The 7314-nt window shown below is 41.0% G+C and overlaps 1 long non-coding RNA gene across 3 annotated transcripts; it reads right to left on the minus strand.

Annotated features, from left to right (window-relative positions):
* Window positions 1-1088: 1088 nt before the first annotated feature.
* Window positions 1089-6561, minus strand: LOC127323804 (uncharacterized). Of its 3 annotated transcripts, none has more exons than XR_007865973.2 (4): window positions 6260-6560; window positions 2252-2422; window positions 1494-1981; window positions 1089-1380 (listed from the first exon to the last, which is right to left on the minus strand). It is a non-coding gene; the product is annotated as an uncharacterized lncRNA (long non-coding RNA). The 3 variants fall into 3 exon arrangements; XR_007865972.2 differs by having other exon boundaries at window positions 1494-1628; window positions 1795-2422; XR_007865971.2 differs by having other exon boundaries at window positions 1494-2422; window positions 6260-6561.
* Window positions 6562-7314: the final 753 nt, after the last annotated feature.

Consider the following 7314-nt stretch of genomic DNA (forward strand, 5'->3'; position numbering starts at 1 on the left):
ATCAGAAAGGTGACGAGAAGACTACTAAAGGATCTCAATGTAGGTTGACCATTTGTAGCAGAACCTGGAGACAACAACGTAACCAAGAACTATTTCTGTAGAAGTCTCGTTTCTATAGCTAGCTGTTAATCTATGTCGAAATACATGCGTACATTTGGTGTATGAAATGTACAATCAAATATATATGAATTTTGCTACTTTGTTGTGAATGCAATGTTAAGTCATGGGCTACTAGGATATCTGGGCATTGCTTATTCCGTATATGAAACGCCAGCGATGCAGGCAGAAACCAAACGGCTGGTTAAAATAAATGTGTGCCATCTCTATAGAACGCATAGGCCTAAATTAACACCAGTGTTTGCGATCTTCCAGTCCGCTAACGGCCGAATAGGGAGCACCGTGTGTTATGGATCAACCTATCGCACACGATTTTACGTAATGAACCGTGTGCGACATTGGACCCGTCGCACACGGTTCCAAAATCGTGTTCTTTGTTTCGGCGTATCACCCACCCTAACCTTGTGACGGTTAGGTTTACCGCGATGTGCCATTTCAGCCGTGTGTGAATGCCCGATCTATACTAGTGAGCAGAAGCGTATCAAAAAATATTTTCACCTGATACAATAAAAATATCGTTTTCATAGGCTTAGGATCATACATGTGGGAAGGGGTGTAAACAGATAGGACAATTGTCGCATCAAATTTGTTTCTAGATCTCTTTTGGAGAATCCATATCCGGTTTGAAGGAATTTAACGGATAAAAAACCTTTGATTATAAACTTGATTTCATATAGGATATAAGATACGGTACGCCAAATAGGATCCAGATAATCCATACTCAATTCTTTTAAGATTATGCACATTTTTTATTATCTAAAGAGTCCTATTTTCACCTGAAATATTGAAGCTAATATAGCATATTTAGTATTAGTATTTAGTGAGTTGCCAAGTTCGCTCGTTAAACAAAAGCTAGGGACTGTCTAATCATCATCTAGCTGAAAATGCAATTGGCCATAAGTCACATTTCCCCCACCCCCTATTCTAGTGTTCCTTCCTTCAATCCTCATTCCCGCTTCAGTTTTCCAGTCCGATCAGTTTTGGACATGACAAACTCACAGTATGTTCAAACAATGAACAATTCTCCATCATTCTGGTTTTTTACAGCCATGATAAAACTGGGTTTAAAAAAATATTAGGATCCTTTCAGGTCCATGCATTGAACAAAAAAAGACTGAACTTGACCATTATTGCTATGTCAGGCTACTCTATGGGCTTAAAGCCGAACAGCAAAATAAAGTGGGCCCTGATTCTCTTCGCTTGTTTTGTAACTGCGTCCACATCACCATTCTTCCCTGCTTCCTCCTCACGTATAGAATCTCACTGTTCCATTGGCAGTCGGCCATCGCGGGAAAAAAAGGGAGGAGGGAGCGGATCAGAACAAAAGAGAGGTATATCCACAAGAACAAGCGATGCACGATGGAGGGGAATGATACCTAGAGCACGAATATGGGCAATCTTCTAGATCTCCTAGAGGAAAAACCCAAGCATGTCACCCCACATACCCTCCTAATTTCCACTGAACCAACTCTGCATCTATCTTGATCAAGCATGTGGAATCTCTACTTTCTCTGCACATAAGTATCAGCCCTATAGTGAACTCGAAATAGGCTATAGCTACTGAAAAAAAGGGGCAGGTATACATGAACTAAAATCTCCTGAAGAAAATGATCTTGCACATAGGCGTATAAAGAAGCTGCTCTATCACAAACCATAAAAGAGGGCAATACTTGTTACCTTTAGCACTTGGCAAACGAAAAAGATGACACACTTCTGCTGGTGGGTGCACGTTCATTTGCAATGTTCCTGACTCACTACAACATATATCACGTGGGGACAGTGTTGGGCAGCAAAAATCTGGTTCTCCGTGGAGATCAATGGACTGAGTTTGGGTGAGGCGGAGGAAGTGGAGACAGCAACATATCTAGAAATGAGTGGGTGTTATTCCTGAGGTTACGGGGAATGCAGTAACAATTAAAGACTAAATGACAAATCTAAAAGAACCAGCAGGTAGGCATGAACTATATTCTCCTTAAGAAAATGACTAGCAAACTAAATAGAATTAACTGAGAAACTGTGTAGGTAGACACAGATAATACTGAAGAAATGACTGGCAAATTAAGGAGGTATAAAATCAGCACAAGGTGACTAAGACAGAGATCTACAAAAAAGAAAAATCTGGAAGCTCTTCAACCTCATAACTGAAGCAGCAATGGACAACCGCCTAAATCTGGAAGCTCTTCAACCTCATAACTGAATTGGCAAAAGGATACAGAAAATCCAATTCTTGGTCCACGTGGTTGGCAAGCACCCAAAAAGCACCAAAGGTGATCTGCCCAGCAACCAACCTCACTTGCTGGAAAATCTGAAAATAACGCAATAAAAAAATTCAAGAAGAAATAAAAGGAGGCAGGTCTGATTGAGAAGATAATAGACGAGGCCACAGCTTGGCGACGTATCGCACTAGTTGATCAATCCAGTTGCGCACCCTTCGACTCCAGGTATACATGAACTAAAAACTAATGAAGAAATGATTGGCAAATTAAGGGAAGTGTATTACAACAGACAAACACTTATATAAACTGATAAAAAAGAGGCCATAAAATAAGAATTAGGTGACTAAGACACTACAACTCTACACAACTGAGAGAAAAGGAAATACGCATTAGGTAGGCGGAGTTACCCATCCCACTGAAGAAAGAGTGAAAGAAGAATCAAGAACCAATAACAAGAAAGAAAGATATATAGAGAGCAAATGATACTGAAGAAATAATGATGGGACTCAAGAAAGAGAGACACCACACCCTTGGTGTCGAAGACGCGTACAGGACGGTATACATGCAGTGGAGGCTCAACTGGCTTGTCATGTCCTGATATTAGCACGAGGATCGGAGTTATATGAGAGGACCACCATTATTTCATCTTAGCCATGCCGTGAGAGACACCCCATGAGACACCTACCTCCTACTCCCTCCGGTCTCTTTTAATTAACTCAAATTTAGTACAACTTTGTACTAAATTTGAGTCAATTAAAAAGGACTAGAAGGAGTACTCAGTAAAAATATCATCCTCTTGCTCCTAGAAATCCAACAAGCAAATACAGCTTCCAAGAACATGCAAACCTAGAGCACATATATGAAGTATGTAACTTGAAACTGATGACTGAGGTAAAAATGATAGATAACGCTGAGCTAAATAATTGTAGACTGATCTAAAAATGATAGCAAATCAAGAAATGAGATACAGAGAATGAGATACGGGGGTGACAGAAATAATGAAGACTGGAGAAATAATGATGAGACTCAAGACAGGGAGCAGATCAAGAATGAAGAAAGAGAGGAAGAAAAACCAAGAACAAGACAGAGAAAATGAAGATTGAGAAATAAAGATAGGACCAAAACAGAGTGAAGAACTGAGAGAAAGAAAATGGGAGTCAAGAAAATATAACTGAAGAAAATATAACCTGAGATAAATGAAGAAAGAGACACCTTCGAAATAAAACAAGAACAAAAATACTAAGACTGAAGAAAGAGTCAAACAAACAATAACAAAAAAAAGTGAAAGAAAAACTAAGAAATTGAAAGAGACAGAGAGAATGAAATACTAAGACTGAAGAAAGAGTCAAAGAAACAAGAACTGAGAAATAATGAAAGTTGAAGGCTGAAGAAAGAGAAATCTAAGACTGAGCAAATAAGATTGAGCAAATTAAAAGATAATGAGGAAAGTGACTGAAATAATGAACAAAAAAAAGAGAAAGACTGATCAAGAAATAAAACTGAAGAAAGGGAGAAATGAAAACGAAGAATAATGATGTGACTGGCGACAGAGAGAAATTAAGATAAATAATCGAAGAAAGAGTGACAGAAACAGAAGTAGGTGAATAATAGAGAGTAATAATGATATTACAGAATAACTGAAAATCAAGAAAGAGACACCTTAAAAGTGAGAAAGAAGAGGAAAAATAATAAGCACTCTGCATTGTGCTTGCTCAGTTTCAGCGCCAGGAAGGCCGCGCCGTTCTATGGCCGATCCACTTTCGCCCGGTGCTCCAGCGGATGCCACAGCTCCGCCAGGAGCAGCTCCAGCAGCACGTGGTCGAAAGCAACATAGAGTAGAACGTCCGCATAGCTATAAAGTTCAGATACAACTGATACAAAATTTATAACCAAGTGGCATAGAGAGCGTTCAGAAAATACAAATTGATAAGGATACAACAAGAACAATCATACCGTCGTTCGCTCACTGAATGATAGGTGCGGTCAAAGTAAGCATGTTGGCCTTCAAACTCATGGGCTTCTGTGGCCTCATGAGGCCACTGCATGTAACAACTTATAGGTAGCAGAAGAATGTACGTTTCTAAAACAAATGTGCAGGGGAACAGACCTATGGAGAGTGGCAGAAATTGCAAACATTGTTCAAGTGATAGAATAGGGGCATAAAAACACATATTCAAGAATGCACCCATATTCATCCGTGCCAAAGATACACCATAAAACAGACATTTACACATATTCTCAATGCCAAAAAGGAGGACAGAAACACCCACACCGATGCGTGTGTACAAAATCCATTCTCGATAGATAAATAGCATAGGTTGAAGAGCCTATCCTACTAAAAATACATAGCAGCAAAATAAGAGGACAAATGGACCTCCGCGATGTAGGTTAGCTATGGTATAATGAGTGACCATAACCAACAAAAAATCGTTTACCATATCTCCATGCAAAATCCAAGCAAAAGTTACTCGCATATAAAAATAGCAAAAGGAATCTTTGTTTGCACTTGAGATGCTGCTACATGGAAATATATTCATAGTACAGCCAACCAAACAATTCCTTGATATATTTGCAGGAACAATAATTCACATGGAACCTGTGATGCTGAGCTACACTTCATCTGCTAGTAGAATAAAAACAAATGGGAACTTTCACATATGCCAAAAACTGTGGATTCTATTGGCTTTGATTGACCGAACATTACTTAACATGGATAATCCATAATTGTAGAATGGCAAACACAAAAGAGTAGGATCTAGAATAGTATGAAAGCATCCAAACGTGAGCCCAGCCACTTGATTCAGTCAAGGGTATTTCATGGTAAAACCAGTTTCTGAATCGACTCTCTGAATGTTTATAGTTCACAAGGTGTAAACTTCAGGTAGAATATGACCACATGATTCAGTTAAGAGTTTAAGGGTAAATATAGTTGTGAATTATCTCATGACCAAGTAACTAACAGTTTTCTATCCACAATGTGAACAAATTCAGTGTAGAAATACAAATAATACAGAGTTTGATGTTGATCAATGCACGAATCTCGCCTGTCAGAGAAATCAATAGAAAGAGAAAAAATAAAACTAATAAGCACTGAAAAAGCCATATGATGATGATCAATCCAGCCGTGAAGAGGTAGATAAGCATGGCATAGATAGATGACAGCGCCCTGGTAGCAGGAGACAGAGCCCCGGCCGACGGAAGTGGTGCAAGGAGTTGTGCATTCTTAGCGTGCTGGCCGGGGATCAAGGAGAGGTAGAGATGCATAGCGGCGCCCCTGGCCCTAGAACATGCAAGTTGATCACTTGGCTGAATCACTGAAGCCAACTGACTAGATGCGATTGATAGTTTCAAATTGCAACCTGAAACAATTTGAGACCAATTTGTTCGTGCTGACCGAACCAAACTAATCCACTAAGAGATATAGTCCAAATTAAACCAAATTTTATTAGTGAGCCAACCCATTCAAACTAGTTCAAAGCAAACCAATAGAGAATCCTAACTGAAACTTCAGTTCGCGACGAAACTGTTCCCGAGCTTAGATACAAATTGTACTGATCACAATCAAAATGAATAAGAACCACAAAACACCCCTAGGCCAGCCTCAACTCTCCCAGGTCAGATTTTACTCTTGTTCACTACATGAATAACTCCTTCCCTGCAAACCCTAATAAATTGGGGATTTGGGAAACAGGGAACACCAACATAGATGAAATATCCATGAAATTGATCTTCACATCTACATAACTGCATTTGCTTGTCCACATAACCCTACAAAGCCACCACTAATCCACACAAAGCAGCGCATGTGCGCTGGGACGCACCAGGCGAGCATACGAGGCAAGAAGGGCGCACGAACAGAATGAAGGGTGCCCACCGCGACTGACACCAAGTGCGACGAAGAAAATAAAGAGGAGACAAGCACGTACCCGACCCGGCGACGGCGCCTGCTCCTTCGCCTCCTCTGTCGAAAGCAGCTCCGCCGGCGCCATGGGAGAACCTCGGCCGTCGGCCTCCTCCAGGACCCATCCGCCCTCCTCCGTCCGGCGACACTTCCCGTAGTCCCGTTCCAGTTCCACCGCGGGAGACCCACCACAGCTCACCTGGTTCTCCCTCTCCCTACCTAGGATGGTTGGACGGAGAAATGAAGAAGACGAGATAAGAGGAAAAGAGGTACTACTGAATCCAAAAACGAGGGAAAAGAACGGTTCAGGTAAACTGAAAGGACTAGAAAAACCCGTTCGCCATCGAGCGGAATAAGCCAGAACAAACCATGACACGTAGGAGACGTTAAGATTCGCACAAATTGACTAGAATGAACGGAGGATCTGACTTGAGACGAATTGCAATTTTAGCTAGCTGAAAAATAGTAAAGGTGAAAAGCTAACATACTCCCTCGCGTTTGCCTAATTGCATCCATACAAACCTAGTACGTTCATGTAATTATGCTACATTTATTCATTCCGTCATGTTACATTATCTACTTTATTTTATGAGTGTTTTGTTAAATTTCTTATAATTTAATCAATTATTTTTTGTTGCATGGCTTGCATACCTAAGTATGTGAGTACATACCTGGTTTTTCCGCTCGACTTATGTTCAGAATCCGCGGTATCGTATATCCTATATATATGCGTTGCACGATTATGTGCTTCTTCACACGGGACAGAAGAAAGAAAGAGAGGCGAAGCGGTTTGTGAATTAACTGTCTCGGAGAACGAAAGAAAGAGAGGCGAAGCGATTTGAGAATTAACTCATCGTGCATGTCGGTGTAGGACACGGATACGAGCGAAGCCGTCTCCGGCTCAGACTCCAAAATATCGAGCCCCCGCGCTGCCTGTATGTATATATGTACATACACGGGCCTCCCTTCCAGATCCCAAACACCACCGCCAGCCATCCAATATTTGTACACCGGCGATGATTCCCGTGCGTGCCGTATGTGTTGGCAGTCTACTTCTTGTTTTCCTGTACGTGCGCCTGC

This window comes from Lolium perenne, chromosome 7 (genome assembly GCF_019359855.2).
Source record: "Lolium perenne isolate Kyuss_39 chromosome 7, Kyuss_2.0, whole genome shotgun sequence".
Classification (NCBI taxonomy): Eukaryota; Viridiplantae; Streptophyta; class Magnoliopsida; order Poales; family Poaceae; genus Lolium; species Lolium perenne.